At 35.9% G+C, this 19,567-nt stretch overlaps 1 long non-coding RNA gene and 1 other non-coding gene across 3 annotated transcripts in view; one reads left to right on the top strand and one right to left on the bottom strand.

Moving 5' to 3' along the window:
- LOC111193766 (uncharacterized) overlaps window positions 1-19,567 on the top strand; it is a 50,055-nt gene that overhangs the window by 29,058 nt on the left and 1,430 nt on the right. The gene's annotated exons all lie outside the window — the stretch shown is intronic.
- trnaf-gaa (transfer RNA phenylalanine (anticodon GAA)) lies at window positions 18,404-18,476 on the bottom strand. Its single transcript has one exon. It is a non-coding gene; the product is annotated as a tRNA-Phe (tRNA).

Raw genomic sequence — 19,567 nt, 5'->3', positions numbered from 1 at the left:
GAGACTTTGTTTTCTTCCCAAAGTTCAAAGACATGGAGATATTGAATTGGTTATTTGGTTACTCTGAAACTTATGGCCCTTATGCCATATTCCTGAATACTCAGATATGCATTGTTACTCTGTCCATGGTCTATGTGGTTGTTTCTGGTTGAGAGTACACTGTGTGTGATTGGCTGCCATTTTTTTTTGCCTGTAATTGTGTTTGGATAAGTGCAGACTGTTTAAGAATACAAATGTGTGGAGGGTTGATTGTAAGCATCTATGAGTTCTGAAAAAAAAAAACTATATAAATATAAGGAATTATTATAAGTTATGATTTGGCCTAAAATAGGCCAACAAATAGCAATTGTTATTATTTCTTAATTTTTCTATCATAAAAAAATACATTTCTTAATATATAAAGGCACTTAAGAATATAAAAGAACTAACAATAGTAAAGAGAATAGCAGATTTTGATCAATGATTTTTCATTGGAAGGGCTGATTAAATGGGTTGAGTGAGGAATTTGATGTAATTTCATGGGCAACACAATCACCAGACTGTGTTATATATACTGTATATGTACACCAATCCGTGCCTCAAAGGGGTAAACGGTTCTTCTCGTGTGACAAAAACAGCTCTGACCCACTGCGGCATGAACTCCACAAGACCTCTGAAGCTGTCCTATGGTATCTGGCACCAAGACGCTGGCAGCAAATCCTTTAAGTCCTGTCCAGACGGGATAGCCTTTGCTCAACGAGGCGCATCAGTGAGCAATGAGTCCATCATGTATACCGTTTATATACACATTCTAGAGTGAAACTGTGACCTTTTTGCTCTGGTAAGTTAAAAAGATTATTTACATATTTATTTTTTCCTTTTATGTGTCAACATAACCCACATAAATGTATGCATGAAACAAGGGTAAACAACAACATAAACAAACAATGTAAATATTTACTTAATATACTTTTTAAATATTATTTAGGAGTGAATTTATTTTCTGATGCTACAAGTGCAAGTCTCCAATACTGGAGTATATATAGAATAAAATAATATAATCTAACATCTAATGGCTAAGTAAAGAATAATTGTTTGCAAATATTTAGATAAATAATAATAATAAGTCACACTCTATAATAAATAAATTATTTAAATAAATAAATACATTAAAAAAAAAACAAGCAAAAGACAAATCACAAATCTTGGAATGCACAACAAAAATATGTATTCTTAGGCAGGAAAACGTCCAAACTTTTGATCACACACAGAGGGTACTTATTGCCAAAATAATCATATAAATATATGCTTTGTTTCAGTTCTTAATCAATCTTGATATTAGTTTTTTTACTAATAGTTTATCCTTTGTGATATTTTTTGCACCAACAAGCCAACATGCACTCTAAGAAATATAAGTACAGATTTGTACTTAAAAGAGTACAAAGCTTGTCGCTGGGGCTGTACCTTATATTAAGGTTCAAAAAAGTACCTTTCAGTGAAAGTACTTTTTTGTACCCATGGTTTTTGTGCCAGTATAGATTATAAAGATTATAAACATTGTCATCAACTAAAAATGGCTCAAAAACTTGATGATACAAAATTGTCTGGCTTTCAAATAAAAAATGTGCAATTTAAATATATACTGTTCATTAGTACAGTGATGCAGAATACTGAATGTACCTTTTGGCTGGTTAAATGGTACAAATCTGTACTTATTGCTGTTAGAAATGACTTTGTACTTCAGAGGGAACAAATCTGACCCTGTAAAGACCAATATTGTACCTTTGAGGGTACAATTATAAAGAATGTACCTTCGAGTACAAAAAAGTACTCATATCGTACTTCTGTTTTTTAGAGTGTGTGATATAAACACAGTCTATAAATGTGAAGGTGAGTGTGAATATGGATTAGCGGACAAGGAAAGGAAGGAAAGAGTGAGCATGGAAACAGCATGCATTCTCCAGGCAAACAAGCCCAGCAGCCTCTCCAAGCCCCCCTCTTACCTCAGCCATCCAACAATCTGTCCTTCTCTCCTTTCATACTTTCCAAAGTCACGGTAGTTTAGTTTTTATGTGCATGTACATACTGAGCACTTTATTAGCCACACTATTCTAATCATCTGACCTCCCTTTGCTGTCAAAAGAGCTGCTTTAATTCTTTGTTTTATTACATAACATTTTGTTCTAATGTGTCCACTATTTTTTCTAAGTATGGCAATAAAATCCAACATCAAAAACAGTAAACACTACAATGTCTTTTAGGCATACCTATTTGCTTAAACTAGACAGACTTCTGATCTGCAAATGTAATCCTGTCTGAAAATAGTTTTAAAATGTATTTTTTCCTAAAAATGAGCTCCTACCTGTCTTGATACCCCATTCATTCATTGTCCACTTTTCTTGTGGTCATTATGGCAGCTAGGAAGGTGTTTTATATTATATATTGATTGGCCTGCTGCTGAAATACAGCTGGGAGTTTGGATGTGACAGTTGTGGTACAAATTGGTGTATGGATTAAGTTTTTTAGTTTTTGGCATGCTGAGGTCTGTAGTGCAGAGGATTGTGAAATGTATTAATATCATACTCAAGTAATGTTGTGGGCTAAACTGCATTTTGGATTATAGGGTTTGTTTTTGACACACGAGCATTAGAAGATGTGTAAACGCTGTCCATGTAAAGATGCACATGGTCAGCAACAATACTACTGTGGGCTAAGGCATTTTTAGCTGTGATTCCTATTTCACCATATTTCTTCTTCATCAGCCTGGACTGATGGAATAAAGCAGGTTTGGTTGGCTAATGGATTTATGTTGTTGGTAAAATTCTGACTCTGAATAACGAAGGTGAACCTGTGGCTCATGCAGCCTCAGCTTTCTGTTCTTAGCTGATGGAACTATATTTCAATGTAATATTTTGCTTTGTGACCCATGTTATGCAGAGTGGATGTGTAGTGCATTGTTAGATGCTTTTCTGAGTTACTACATTTTTTTCTGAAAGCAGAAACCACTGTGGCAATTTTGTTTTGACCTCTTATACCAAGAAAATGATTTGTTGAAAGGGTGTTTTATCATTCTTTATTACACAACTGTAACTATAGAGGATATTGTGCTGAAAATCGGTTGTAGAAGTACCAGCCCAACTGGCATAAGTGGTCTCGCTTATACTCAAAACAACTGAGACCATGTTTTGCCAATTGTCTGCCGTTTTATACATTGCACTGCTGCCGCATGATTGGCTGAATAGATAGGTGAAATGGAAGTGGCAAGCTGAGTCTAGCCTTGAATTCCAGAGTGCCATGCCAGATCAGAGGTCATATCTAAACTGTCCCAAAACAGATAGCAGAAGAGAGGAGGGTCAGGAGAGATAATGTCCGTGTCTGGAGCTCTCATTTCTGAGGGGTGACCTCTTATGCAATCGTGGAACTTGGAACACACTATACTGTGCCCTGCTGTGGGGAACACCTCTGACCCCCATCAGCTGAGTTTAGGTATAATGATACAGTAATATATTGGTCAACAGTTAGAATTTAAGTAAAGTTCTATGAATGTCTCACAACTTGTTTAATTCTATGTAAATACAAAAATAATCAGAAAAGACTAAATGTTGAAACATGTAGTTTTGGAATATGTCAGTAAGGGAAACTGGAGAAAATGTGCCCAAAATTAATTTGGTATATATTTTTTGGCATTTTCTCATGGCTAATATAAACATTACCTGATGCTGACAGCCAGTATTTGTTCCGTTTTAAACACTGCACTGCTTAGATTAATTAGATAGCTGCGTAAATGAAAAGGTGTACAAGTGTACCTGATACAATGCTTGTTTAATACCGTATAAATGCATTTGTGAATACTTTTTTTACAAGAAAACTACAACACCAAAGCAATTATAAACTCTATTATAACACTATTTTTGTTCCATTGATTTTAACCTAGATCTAAACCTGACCCCCTCCCATTTTTGCATTAAGGGGGATGTCATCTAATCTCTAACGTCAGGGGGAAACAGCAGACGAGTGCCTCACAGCAGGAAGTGGCATAGAGAATGCAAGATGAATTAGAAGCCAAAAACGAGCAGCCTACACACACACACACAGACACACACACTCACCAAAGAACTCAGTTCAGTTGCTATCTCCATTACTACCATGCCTTCATGGACACTGGAGATGGGTGACGACAATCTTTAGTCAGTATATTTTCTTCATCTTCGCCGTCAGACCAATTTATATGTACAGTGTGTTTAATCTATGCTAAGTTGACAGCATCGAATGGCTAATGTTTTATTTGACCATAAACAAAAAAACAAACTTTTTTTTATTGGCTCTGTTACTACTGTCCTCTTTAACAGAGTCTTGACAGTCTTGATACGTATGAGTTTAATATTGTCTTCGAAGCAGAAGGCCAAAAGCTAACATGGCCTGTAACTCTAAACCTAAACCTTGTCATTGCCTCTTCATATTCTAATTATGACCAAGGTTCAAGGTTCTGATCACAAGACCTGTATCTCTCCAAGATCTCTCAACAAAACACAGTAAAAATGTCTCTCTTAGCAAACCTGTCACCAGGCTCCAATAACTTCAAAACGGCCCTCTTGCTCACACTAACTCATCTCCTACATCAGCCGAATGCCAGGTCATCAGAAACTGTCCTCAAGCATGCCTTTCCTAAATGATGAGCAGACCTTCATCATTTCACCACCTTCATCATGTTAACCCTTTCAAGTACTGGGTTAAAAAGATAGCAAGTTACCCAGTTCCATGAAGTCACTGGGATACCACAGTGGTGAAAGGGTGATCTATGGCAGGGGTGATCCCACGCAGAGAGAATTCTCAGGCCACTGACGTACAAGCCTCATTGGGCGGAATTCTCCAGCTTGGTTAAGGCACCACTTAGTCATTCCCTCTTTTTGGTGATGGATTCATCATGCCATCTGTGATTCATAAACACATAATCTTTTTAATCATTGCAAAATAGCAATTCTGTAAGGAAATTAATGTTAATCTTTTGTGCAAAGTTTATAACACGTTAATGCAGGTTTGCATAACAGAACTATGCTTAGGGCATTTGGTTATTAAACATACAATAATACAATAAATAATACCAATAATATGTTCATTTTCCTTGTGCCTTTAAACAGCTAATGTGTACTAATGTTTTAATGGAGGTGGCAAGCTGAGTCTACTATTGGGTTCTAGAGTGCCTGGCCTGATCAGAGGCCACATCTAAACTTCCCCAGAACAGATAGCATAGGGGAGGAGGGTCAGGAGAGATAATGTTCATGTTTGGAGCTCTCATTTCTGAGGGATGACCTCTTATGCAACAATGTAATGTTGGAACCCACTACACTGTCCCCTGCTGCAGGGAACACCTCTGATTACTTCCATCAGCTGGGATTAGATGTAATGATTGTTATACGTTGTTATACATACATGTATAACAATTACATGTATAACAATACAGTACAGTAATATAATGACCGAAGGTTTGAGGTTAAACTACATTTTGTGAATGTGTAAAATGTGTAAAAACAAAATAATCTAAAAAGACTGCAACTGTTTGTAAAATTATCTATTTCTAGTTGGTCCATGTTTTGGAATATGTTTGAATCATTATTATGTGTCTGGATATATTTGCTAATTCTGGCGTACATTTACTAATGTACTGCAGCCTTGTTGTCAGAATGATTACTCATTATTTGGTCTTTTGTCTGCTTTTGTCACACTTGCAAAATCAAGGTACAGTATCTGAAAAATCTCCATTCACACTATGTCAAAGGTTATTCATACTGGGTTGGCTAAAAATAGCAGCACAGACAGATCTGTAAACAGAAGCAGTAAAAGTTCCTGATGGACAGACTTTCGGCTGTAGTGAGAAAGGCAGAGTCTGGTGTATCGCTGAAGCTGCCCAGGTTAGCTCTGAATTATAAATGTTAAAGTGGGCCAGTGACAAGGTCACTCTTTGAAACCAGAGTGCAGCAGACATGCTGGTAATCCAAACCCTCAGCCAACGCTGCCAAGGAAAAAGAGCTCATCATTTCACACACACACACACACACACATACACGCACACACACACATACAGAGGCACTCACACACACACACTCACTCACATTTACTGTACTCCTGCTTGCTGACATCATAACAATAATGATAATAATAATAATGATAATAATAGTACTATTACTACGTATAATAATAGAGTGCAAGATCACTTTACAACTAAAATAAATAAACAGATCATTTTAAATGATCAATAGATTTTAAAGGCAGCTAATTATATATTTTAACTGAATTTGAATGTTAAAAAATAAATGAACAGATTGAACAGAAGAGAGGCCACTTATTGGACAGGCTTCATTAGGTGACAGCACTGTGATGTCTAACTCTGTGTTAAGATCTTACCAAGAATAAACAACAATTTATAAAAACAAAAAAAAATACAAAAACAAGCAAATATGACAAAAAATAACATACATTTAAATATTCGTAATTCGCAATTCAATGTTTCCACTTTTATATGCTGAGATCTTCTACAAAACCATAGTTAACCAAGTAATCAAGTATTTAACACACAGCAATTTAGGAATGATTTACATGGTTACAGAAGCATTTGTGAGTTTGTTTATCAGAGTAATAAATAAAAATAAACCCCTGTATTAATAATTTCCGCTGCCAAAGTTTCCATGCAAATAGGAATAAAAAAAAAAGTCCTTTGACACACAGGTGATAGGGCTGGAATTAGAAACTAGTGATCACGTTCAGCTGGTTCGTGTATGATATATAAAAAGCAACACGAGACTTGCGTTGAAGGACACACCCCTAATGAGTGACCCATTGATACAGTGCCATGGCCTTTAAAAGCAATGATCAGACTCTTGCTCATTTATCATATATGAGATGGAGCGAAAGGCAGTGAGAACGAGAGCGAGAGCGAGAGTGAGAGAAATATGATCTGAGCATCCCATTGCATTTATAATTATTATTCCTCTATTCCCTGTGGGTTCAACATGTGAGCGTTAACTCCTCTCAGGGTTTATATAAAGTTTATATGACGATGTCTAATTGTGAGTTATACATCATTAACCAATAATATTACAATCTTTGTTTTTAGTTGTTAAAAACATACATGATATATGTTTAAAAATATGTTTAATTACATATTTACATATTTTAAATTTTAGTGAAATGTAATTAAAAGGTCTAAATAAACAAGAATATAATTTTGTGCAAGCTTCATGGGAGATTACTGATGCTCTCATGAATTCTGATTAATTTTATGGTTATTTTGTAAAGTTAAGTTGGGGGTTGAAACTGTCATTCACAGCCCAGCCAACAATATTTGCCTTTGATGGCTAAAAATATGGAGCTGCTGAAAACAGGGGCTGGCATGGCACTCTCCGGCTGAGTGGCCTAGAGCCCTCAGAGAGCTCAAGCTTCTTAGCTTTAAACAATTTCACGCATTACAACAGTGTTTTACCGTGAAAAGACTCAGCCCTGGACTGAACCTGAAAGCTGCTGCAGCAGTCTATGGCAATGTTTCAGTTTGGCATTGCACATGCTTGACCATATTACAATGCAGCATAGTACAAATGAACACATCAGAACTATAGCAGTGAAAACCAGTAGATGACCATGAAAACTGTGAGTAAGTTTGTTCAGTTCATTTCATTTAAATGAAAGTTCTTTTTTAGTTCGTATTAGTATTAGTATTAGTATAGGCCGGATAATATGTAAAACAATAAAGAACAGAAAGTGCAGAGGAATGTAGGAAACAGCAGGATTAAGAAGAGAAGTGAAACAACTCTGTGAAACACCAGAAGCAGTAGGGCAGATTTGTGTACACTCTGTTAAATGCTGTTAAAGGCTCAGTTACTATGCCAGTTTTCTAGAAAGATTAGGCTGGATTCACAAGAGCTTTCTTAAGAAAATGCTTACAAAGAATCTTTAAAAAAAGTTTTGAAAGGAGTTTTTAAAATGTTTAAATATTCATACTTTTCTTATGATTACTTATTAGTAATCATTAGTATTAGTATTAGTATTAGTATTACTAATTAGTATTAGTAAAAGAAAATAAATTCTTGTAAAGTGTGCTAATTATGATATATCCAGGTCTTTTCATCTAGGATGCATTCATTAAGCAAAAGTCTTGTTACATGAATGACAGTAGGACACAATAAATCGATGTACTCTTACTTTTGCATTGTTACTAAAGTGGAGGCCTAAAGGGAGGACTAACAGTTTTACTCAGAGTAATGTATTACCTTGTGAGTCTTAACTTAACCTTAAGTACATGATGGCAAGTTGGACACAATAACATCTGAATTACTTAATTGCTTGTATCTCTGGGACCAAAACACTGTAAATGTTTTGTTGCACTACTGTATTTTGGAAGGTGTTGTAGGCCTGAAATGCCTACAGGAATGTATTGTATATTAACAAATGAACATGGGTTCATATTGTCTGAAATCAAATAAAAATTAAAAGATTCCAAATTCTGGTCCACTTCTGGGCCATCATTCTAAGTAGCATGTGGAACACTAATACATACCAGATGTGATGGAGGGTCAGGCCACTCTAATGTTGTTATCAGGTATCTGAAATCTGTTTAAAAAAAATTATCCCTCAAAAAATACAGCTTAAAACAAGAGACCACTTAAAAATGATGAGTTTCCTTGATTTTACCAAATTGAAAACATCTGAAATATAATCAAGAGGAATATGGATGATCACAAGCCATCAAACCAAGCTGAACATGCTGCTTGCATTTTTGCACTAGGAGTGGCATAAAGTTATTCAAAAGCAGTGTATAAGGCTGGTGTAGGAGAAAATGCCAAGATGCATGAAAACTGTGATTGAAATCCAGGGTTATTCCACCAAATATTGATTTCTGAACTCTTAAAACTTTATGAATATGAACTTGTTTTCTTTGCATTATTTGAGGTCTGAGAGCTCTGCATCTTTTTTTGTTTTGCTATTTCAGCCACTTCTGCATTTTCTGCAAACAAACGCTCAAAATTACAATATTTTTGTTTGGAATTTGAGAGAAATGTTGTCCGTAGTTTATAGAATAAAACAACAATGTTCATTTTACTCAAACATATACCTATAAATAGCTAAATCAAAGAAAATGATTCAGAAACTGAAGTGGTCTCTTTATTTTTTCCAGAGCTGTATATGAAAATTGGACCCAAGTGACAGATTTATCTGAGCTCCTCAGTAGAAAGCATGAATCAGCCAGCAGCACCAACAGTGCACTGCTGGTAAAGCCCCAGACCCCCTCCTTTATGTAGGAGGAGGCTTATTCTTACATAACACTGAGAGCCATACACACACTTACACAGAAACACCAGCAGCAGCACGTGTTCATGTTGTGGAAAGTGGTCTGGCAGAGACACATTACCAGATGTTATGCACACACAAAAGCCACTGAGAAACCATGTTGTGCAGAGGAGAGGCAGAAGAATGAACAGATAGGGAAAACAAGCCATGTCAGGAGTGCTTGGAAGGCGGACACTTAATGACTGTCCAGTACACAAAATTAATGGCACTGCGATGCAATAAGAAGCCAAAACAAACAAAACACTGTGTGACTAAAGGTCATCTCTGCAGATGCATGCAGTGGTGGGGATGTGCAATATTCATATCTTCAGTGAACCTTCCCTGTGACATATCACTCTACAGGAGTTCAGAACAACTCACTACTTCCAAGAAAGCTTCATGATGACATCTTTATGAGTTACAAATATTCCCATAATGAATGAAGCGTGAAAGAAGACAGAGTGTACTATAAAAGAATGCTTAGAGTGAAGGCCTGTTCAGTACTGAATGCAAATTGTGCAATGTTTTGAGACACATAGCATTTTAAAATAATTTTTTATAAAAATGATTTTTGTGTTTAGTTGTCATTTTGTACATACTATTTCACATCATAGTGTGAAGTCTGTATTCATTCCCATTAGTCTGTTTTCAAATATTTCTGGAGTTTAAACCCACTTTAGGTTAAGTATAATAGTATAGTAGTATAATATGTGTTTTTTACCAAAGCTAGAAGAAGAAAATGTCCATTAATTAACTAAAAGCTGCACTTCTAAGATCATTGATCAACATAAAACTGCAACTTGCTTGGCTGCCATACAATTAGCATTGCTGCTGCACCAATAGCATCATCACAGCACTGATAACATTACTGCCGTGCTGTCTGCTGGCCTCACTCAGCATTTTTACTATGTTATTAGCAACATAATCGCTGTGTTAGCCTCATCCAGCATTCCTATCACAACATAAGCATCCTACCCGTGTCAGCTGCCGACCTCACCCAGCAGCTCAACTCCGGCATTTAGCACAAACCATGTTCATCAGGGCCCTTCTCATCCTTGTATATGACACCATTTTCATAGAATTATTAAAAAAAAAGCAGAAATATGCATTTTATAATGCTTAAATGTGGTGGTTTTCCTTAGCAACAGCTCTAAATGTATGTAAAGTAGAGATTGAAAATTGGTGGTTACCCAGAGTAACCACAGATGGAATTCATAATAAACATTATTTAATTGTGACAGACATTCGGTCTACAGGACAACATTGTGTCTGGCCCTGCTAATACTATTGAATTGATTATGCCAATAACCACTGCAAAACTTGTTCTCTGTCTGTTAAATGGACAAAGAAGCGATTTTATTCTAGTTAACAAAACAATAAGAGCAGTACAATAAAACCATAGTTTATACTAAATATTATATTAAAAATGCTAATTATATAGTCAGCATCCCTAAGTGCACACTGCTTACTCAGAAAAACTACCTCAGAAATGGTTATAGGACCTGTACCTAATAAAAATCACACTCCAAATCTGTTTTAGTTTAATGGTTTATCATTTGTCCATGTCAGTATATCGTATACATTTTAATAGATTACCAATTGCCTATGCGTATTCTCTATAAAGTATGTGTATTTATATTCTTTTTTAAAACATCAACAAAACATGCCATTTAACCAGGGGTGCTCAAAGATGTATATACAGGCATACATGGATAACATATACAAATGTTTTAATTAATATTTAAGCACACATATCATAGGTAAACAGAATCTCCTCTAACTTTCAAGTAAAACAATTGGTAAAGGTTCAAAATATGCTGTAATCTCCCCAGTCTTTTAACCTATATTAATACAAATGCATATGAATAAATAATCAAATATATAATATACATCCTATATGGACACAGATTTGGCTGTTGAGTTTATGTGTAATCTTTTTAGCCTGGCCTGCTTTTTAAAAAACATAACCAAGAATAGCCTATCAATTACGTGTATCAGTCTTACAAACACAGTACCAAAAATGGCCTGTTTAAAGGACAAAGTAAGTTTGGAAAATGATTATTTAAAGCAGCAATATGTAATATTTTCCCCAAAATCATTTTGATGCTTTTTAACGGTAAGGAAAATTTCATCGATATCACTGCTACTCTAGGCTCTATTTGATTTACTCACCAACAATGGGTATAGTAGGGCTTGGCATGACTATTGGAAGGCTTACTTGGGCCAGTGAAACTTAATATTACTGTAAATGATTATAAAAAAAATTATTAACACTATTAAATCATCATTACCTTTATTACGCGCTTTATCTTTATTCTTATCTTTTTCTAATTTTTTTTTATCTTTAGTAGCCTGTGGTTTGTTACATAACAAGGCACTTGAACTAAAACTAATGACCCATATTTCAGCAAATACACACATTCGCTCTACAGAACAATGACTATTTACATTGTCCAGTCCAGCAAATATGTTCTTTGGTGTGTTTCAGAAGCGTAGTGACGCAGGATATAGAAAAGGTCATGAATGCGTCTGTATGATTGGTGCTTAAAACAAGAATATCAGATTTCGTGACAAACAACCCCTGGGGCTGTTATAAGCACTGCTGGTTGGAGCAAATGTGAGTGGGTTGAGATTTTTTTTTCACTGTCTCTCACCAAACACAACTGGCCTTTTACTCCACACACAATGAAGAATCATTCACATTCTGTTCTCAAACCCCTTGACCAACTCCTGCGCACTCTGTCTGAAGAAAGGCATAGACAGTAGAGCAGCCTAATCAAAGACCAAATCTCTGGAGAACTTTCTTAGATGATCATGTGATTCTTCTTCCTGTATTCTATTGTTGTGCTGTTAGACAGGCAGGAATGGGCAGGTCCACTGACCCGAGATCCAGGGTTGCGGAGATACAGCTGACAACTGCACTTAACTGCAATCTGTCATTTCCTCAGGACACTGAACAGCTGATGGGAGAATACTAAGAACAGGAACACCCCCCAACAACACCACCCCTCCCCCTCACACACACACACACACACACTCGCCAGACATGTTTGGCAGGTGCTGTGCCTCATGTTCACTATCAAAGATGTCCATCTGATAGAAGATGGGCTTTGGCTTGTTTGTATCACGTGTCCCAGATTGTAAGCAGCATGCACATCCATCACATAAAAAGGCAGAGGTTTTTTGCATGTGTGTGTGTGTGCATGTGCTGGTGCCTAACTAGAGTGTGCAGTATGGAAGGTTTTATATGGTAGATTTAGTCCAAGTAAAGGTGCTGTGCCACTTGCATGCAATATAATACAAAGACAGCCTGCTGAAAGAAAAGCCATTACTGTCTGTGTAAAATAAAAGTGCATAGTTAAAGTTTCAAACACCATGGTGCTGAGTGATCCTTTCACCAGTGATAACCATAGCACCTGGCAAGGACACGTGATATTTCCTTAACAGGTCCCATAGAGAGTCGTGTACTGGAACACTCTGATTAGATTGGCCTCAAGAGCTTGACTAAACCAACTACCAATTGGAGCACCCATCCTAATGCCACAGCGTGAAGATTGAACAGGCCTAACATGCAGCATAATATGATCGAAAGGTGAACTAATGTGTGGCCAAATGTTTGTGGATACCTCCCCTAAATGCCCCTTGTGCACCAATGATTGAAAACGCATTACTAAAGTGCCATTTAGACTGGCTAAAAAGAAACAAATTGCCCTATTGGAGGTCCTTCTTTAGGGAATGAATATAATTGAGTGCCTGCTAGTGTGCCCTTTAAATTAAAAAGTCCCAAACCAGCATATAAAATGTGATGTGGTACCCTATAGGTGTTCTTAAAATAGGATAAACTGTATTTGATGGTACAAGACAATGTAAATTGTTATCAATTGTTGATCCAAAGCTAAGAAATTCCACTTATGTTTTTTCTTTCAGTTTAATGTACATCCTTTCTAGAATGTACAGGCCCTATGTTATGCAGAATACAAAGTGCCCTTTGTATTTTTTACCCCTACCCTTCAAACAACCTGTTATTGCCACTGGTTTTCTGGAATGACGGTGCTCAATCCAGTCCTTTTGTGATTATTTGGAGAGTTGGGGATGAGGTGGGTTAGTAGGTGGATCATCATTCTACCATTCTAAATTTAACAAGCTAGTGGCTGAATGCAATCTAATTCTCACAGCCCTAAAGGCTCCACAATCTGGTAGAAAGCCTGTAATGATCAATAGAGACAGTAACTTCAAAAAAAGCAAGATTTAAAAAAAAAAAAGATTCTTTGCAGGGGTGAGGCTCAGCTATTGCATTCTCTGTGAATTCCACCAATGTAGGAATTTCATATGCATAATTTCTGGTACTGTGGGACTGCATTCACATTCTCCCCTGATTTTTTTTTTTTTTTGGGGGGAGGGGGGTGGGGGGGGGCTCAGCATGTAGTGTGCATGTATATGTGTTCACTGCATGGATGGTTTTAAGGCGGCGGTCACATTCCATCTGTGTGCAAAACACACAAGTATACAGTGTGTGTGGTTGTCTTTTCCATATAAAAAAAACTTAATTTTGCAATAAACAATTAATATGCAAATGTCTCATGTATCTTTGACTATATAATGCATATGTATTTGTAAAAGTGAAAAGTGTAAGCCCAGGCTTTGATTTATCATTGACTTGCCCTCCCTGCTCTCCTCTGCTGTCTGGAATGTAAGTATGTCAAAAAACCACAGCACGAAACAAGTTTCCTCCCTGGCTGCTCTGACACTTGTGCATTCCCGACTCCACAGGAGAAAGCTTCTTTAATGCTGTTACCATGGCAATCCAGATGGCTCCAGCCACCAGTGCTGCATCTTCATGCCTCTTATCCCTGACTTTCACCTATCATCACCCCCACCCACCTCCACCACCCCCAAAACCCCGTCCTTGCTGATTACTAACATTTTGACTTTGCCTGGCCACCACCTGTGCTCTTTACTGGCACTGTCCTCTGAGGTGTTTTCTCGGACTGTGTGTGTGTGTTAGTGACTGTTATGCAAGTCCATAACTGGAAGCCAAATGTGAGCAGTGCAGCAGTGTGAGCTCAATGGAACAAACTAATTAGAACAATTTGAATTGACCAAACGGTCCATTTTGTTCTGTGCACCATGCCTCATCTTACCAATTCATTGAGTTAGCATGCTGAATTGGCCAGCGTGTGTGTGCATGTGTTTATAGACAAATTTCCTTGAAATTTCCTGGAAGGCCTGATTAAAAAGGTTAAAAAACAGAGAAACAGTTCATTGCAATAATTGCAAAAAGGCTAATGCAGACTTTAATGAGAAAGAAATACACATACACTTACCAGAAATCACTTCATTAGCCTCTTCCAGCATTCATTAGTGTTTTTTATTTACCTCTGTACAGCACCTCAGAACATTTTACCCCCAACCTGTCCATCTCCGTCTTGTCTTTGTCTTCAAACATCAGACTCATTCACCCAAAGGTGATTACATCAATAGAGAGGGGCACACTGGGGTAAAGACAGAGAGCGAGAGAAGGAGAGAGAAAGAGACCCACCATTCATTTCTCTCTGAATGGGTATGACGCAAATCGCTGACCGCTTAGCCAGGCCTGCCTGACCTCTGATCAACAAAACCTCTGTTTCTACCTGCTTTCTATAGCCAGACTGACACACAGTCCTGCCAGAACCGAGCCCCTAACAAAGTCTGTGACCTTTGGCACACTCCTTCACAAACTTGGGTTTTGGTTTTGTGGCTTAATTGTGTATAAGGTAATCACAAACTAAATAAATTACAACAATTACAATAAAAAGCAAGTAAAAAGTAATGTTTTTGTAGTGTATAATATACATTTGTATTAGTTTTATTTTTATTTCTAAATTTAGTTTGTGATTTCACACCTGAAAGTCCGGACCGTGGTCCGAACCAAGGTTCATGTGTTTGCTACATTGTATATATTTGGTCCGCTTATTTTTTGTTTTCACACTGCAGTTTAGGGAGTGCACCAAATACCTTTGTGTGATACTCCTCCATCCTTTCATCATCACGTATGGATGCGTTTTCCTTAACCTGACGCTGATTGGGCGTGTTGATAATTCAGCGGGTGGTTCATTGAGAGGGTAATGACTGCAGCCTGCAGGAAGGCGGAGTTGGATGTCCAGTGCGTCCAACTCCGCCCACTTTGTTAGCGTCATGCCGTCCAGTCCCGCCCACTTTGTCAGCATCATGTCTTAGCTCCGCCTCTGAACGGAAGTAAACAATGTACAGGGCAGTTAGCGGACTTTAAATATAATGTGCCGCGTCGTCCGGCTTAAATACTGTGTATACACTACAAGCTGCGAGACTGACAAGGCGTGGCGTGGACAAAGTGGGTAAACATTTATTTTTGAGATTTTGGACCCAGCCTAAGCAGGACACATTTCTCCTATACTAGCTTTTCTTCACTGGGTTCCTGTATGTTTTAGGTTTGACTTTAAAGTGTTGCTTTTTGTTTATGTCTATGTTTAGCCCAAACTTCTCTCTCTGAGCTTTTGCAGCCATACATTCTATAAAGGCCACTCAGATCTGCCCGTCAGCTTCTTCTATTGATCCCTAAATCTAGCCTGATGCACAGAGCAAACCATGCCTTTAAAGTCATTGCCCTCAATCTGTGGAATGAGTTGCCACTACATGTTAGGCTAGCCCGAACAATTCTGTGTTTTAAATCCCATCTTAATCCGAAATTTTATTTCATTGCTTGTTTTGTGTTTATTACTTGTGCTTTATAGATAAAATTGTCATTGACACTGACATTGACAAAAGTACTGCCCCCTTATAACATGTTCTCAATTTTGTTTGGTGGGCAGCAAAATACAAATTACTCTTCCTCCAAACATAACCACCTATCATCAAGCAAAAACACTCCCTGAAATGTTTTATTCTGAAAGGCCTTATAATATGGAATAAAACGCAAGATTTCTAAATTACACTTTGACTACTTTAAACAATGTATTAATGCCTGGCTGGAAATGTGGATAAATAACAGGCCTACAGATAAATTCAAAATTGTATTCTCTAAAACCAAATCACAGTTTTTCTTTATTTTTCAACAATAATCGTGTTGATGTAAGTTATTTTTTCAAGGAAAACACATTTAAATAATTTGTAAGATGTATAGAATTCTCATTAATAAACATTCTATCACAGGATCAGTTCTATTAATACAAATGTTAAATATTAAATAATCTTTCATCATACTTTATAATATGTTACAGATCCATTATGAACTCATAGCATTGTCATTTTGCTAATATATGCCTTTGTTTTTACTCTCTGCTTTTTAAGGCTAGTCCTGTCAAAATGCAAAAGTTTAAATATTGAAGCATTGTTTCCTATTTCCGACACATTCTTTAGCAGTATAATTAGTCTGACGTTTTTTTTATATAATTTATTAATGACATGGTTGTCAAGATTACTTACAGCATTAAATCAGTTTCTGTAATGGAAGAAAATAATCAAGTTCAGATGTTATTTTTGATTAACAACCATTCAGACCAGAATATGAATGTCCCTTAAATTAAATGGACCCTGAAAAAATATGAGCAACAGCTCTGGTCTGCTCACACTGTTTGTTCAGCCTGGTCACAGAACTAGTGCAGCCACAGAGTTCATATTGAGGGCCCCTTCTATGCTTAAGTACTTTTGGTATTTTGTGATGTTAGTCAAATCACAAATATTTTAGAATCTTAGCAAGTCTTAGAAATGTTACATAGCTACAATTATAAAACAAATTTTTGATTTTGGCAAAAAAAATTGATTTTGACTTTTGATGTTTTGCTTATTGTATATAACCTTTTTACACTTGTGCTTATTCTCTTTGATGTGCTATTAACAAATGTTTTAGTTTGTTGAGAGTGATTAATGTGCTATTTTAATTTACATTGCAATCACATAACATTAAATAATAAGAAGAAATGTTTTAGCAGTTAATGTGTCAGTCATTACAAATCTAATCACTGATCCAGTTACACACAGATTTATTACAGAAACAGCCAGACTACCATTTCTCTGAGCATCTGTTGGTCCAAAGTTACTATTTTTTTATTTTACTTATTGACGTATTTTTTTGTATTAAAGTATTAAACATACTTTATAAAAAATATCCCTGTGTTTTTAAGCTGTTCTACTTAGCTCTTGCGCCCCCCAGTGGCACATAGGATTAGACCTACTAACAGCGACTGGTGGAGTTGTACACGTGTTTTAATTAACACAATTAAAAAGGAAAAGGAAGTACTTATATATCGAAAAAAATATATATTTTTACAGATTTTGTTTGCTTAACATAAAACCAGACCCAGAGAGGATGATTAATCAAGGATGATGAATGAACATTCATTTGTTCCATTACTAATGCATCAGAATTGATTTATTTGTACACATTGATTTTTAAGTTGATTCAACATTGATTCAATGTTATAGTTTTATATGTATGGTTTGTATTAAACTTTAATTACATTAAATATGTATATCTTATTTGTGATTTGTGTTATTTTCCTATGCATTGTACTGTGTTTTGTAGCTTATTAAGGGATATTTAAATAAACCATTCAAAATATTAAAATGAATGTTGATTGAAGGTTAGAATTTCAACATTAACCTATGATACATATAAGGAAATGTTAAATACGTTTTTTTTTTTACAGAATTAACCATAATCGAAGTTGTGATACAACCAAAGATTAAGGTTTATTTAATGATCTAATATGTAAAAATATAAAAATATGAAAATGATCAAGTTAAGACTGAACCAGAATAAGAATGGACCCCAAACTAATTTCTAACTAATCTGATGTATTAATACAGCCCTCTGCTGATTTATTTTTGAAGAGTATTAATTTTTGTAACTGAGATTTGTTTTTGTTATCACTGTGATATACTCACATACATTCATTAGCTCAATTTCTGTATTATTTATTCTTCATTTGTTCTGACTGCTGTACGTATGTAGCCCAAATTATTTATTCAGTTCTCTATATTGCTACAGTAGCGCGAGTTGTCCATTTTTAAGGGAATAATTAAAGAAATACACTTTAAAACTGCTTAAAATAAAAATAATCAAAGAGTCAAAACGAGTGACCCACTCTCCTGCCGAAACCCGGGATCGAACCAGGGACCTTTAGATCTTCAGTCTAACGCTCTCCCAACTGAGCTATTTCGGCACATTGAACGTGCATCCGAAGAGCTGTTATATGAACAAATACATTCATAAATATACATAAATCTTAATATTGTGATAATTGTTATTTTTCTTTAATATTCCGAAATGTGGATTTAATTTGCGTTTTTCCCGTATATAGTATTAAATAGTGGAGCCCCGCTAAATGTCTTCAAGTCCGTTAGGAAAGCAATAGTAACATATTTTTTTTTCATCCACATGGTGGCGACACACAACGTAAAAATAAAGCTCTGGAATAAAATAAGAGACCACTTAAAAATATGAGTTTACCAAATTAAAAACATCTGAAATATAATCAATCTTTTTTATTTCAGCCATTTCTCATTTTCTGCAAATAAATGCACTGTAGGACAGTATTTTTATTTAAAATTTGGGAGAAATGGTGTCTGTAGTTTATAGAATAAAACAACAATGTTAATTTTACTCAAACATTTACCTATAAATAAAAAAAAATCTGAGAAACTGATTCGGAAACTGTGGTCTCTTATTTTATTTTCCAGAGCTGTATTTTAGATCAACAAATGTAATTTAAGTTGTGACAGACATTAAGTTCATTTATGGATCAGAATGCAGCACCACACCAGCCAAAAACAGGCACATTTCACTCCACCCCACCCCACGGTGAACATGTGGTATGCGTTTTCCACAACATAAATACAAGATTAAAACTAGGTCTTTATACATGCACTGTATTTTGAATAAGAGAACCCAGAAAAGCATGTACCTAGTACTAGTCCTCACATGCACATAAACAGAAAACAATAAAGTTTATGCTGGTTTTAAATAACAATTATTTTTTTCTTCTAGGGACTTTAGGGAGGTTAAGTGTGGGTTAACTGTGGGTTTAAGTGGGCTGGGAACCCCTGCTCTATGGCATAGTGTTACCAAATTTTTGGTTATTGCACCTTTCCATAACAAACCTTATTTTTGTATTTATTTATTTACTTACTTACATAACTACTTACTTATTTATTTCCTCATTTACCCATCTTAAAATAACATTACATTGCAAATCTGTGTTCAAAACAATGAGGCGTACATGTCAGCCATAAATAAAAATATGTACAAGAATAT

This window comes from Astyanax mexicanus, chromosome 5, assembly GCF_023375975.1.
Source record: "Astyanax mexicanus isolate ESR-SI-001 chromosome 5, AstMex3_surface, whole genome shotgun sequence".
NCBI lineage: Eukaryota > Metazoa > Chordata > Actinopteri > Characiformes > Acestrorhamphidae > Astyanax > Astyanax mexicanus.
Note: the sequence above shows the minus strand (reverse complement) of the source record. Positions and strands in the feature narration are given on the sequence as shown.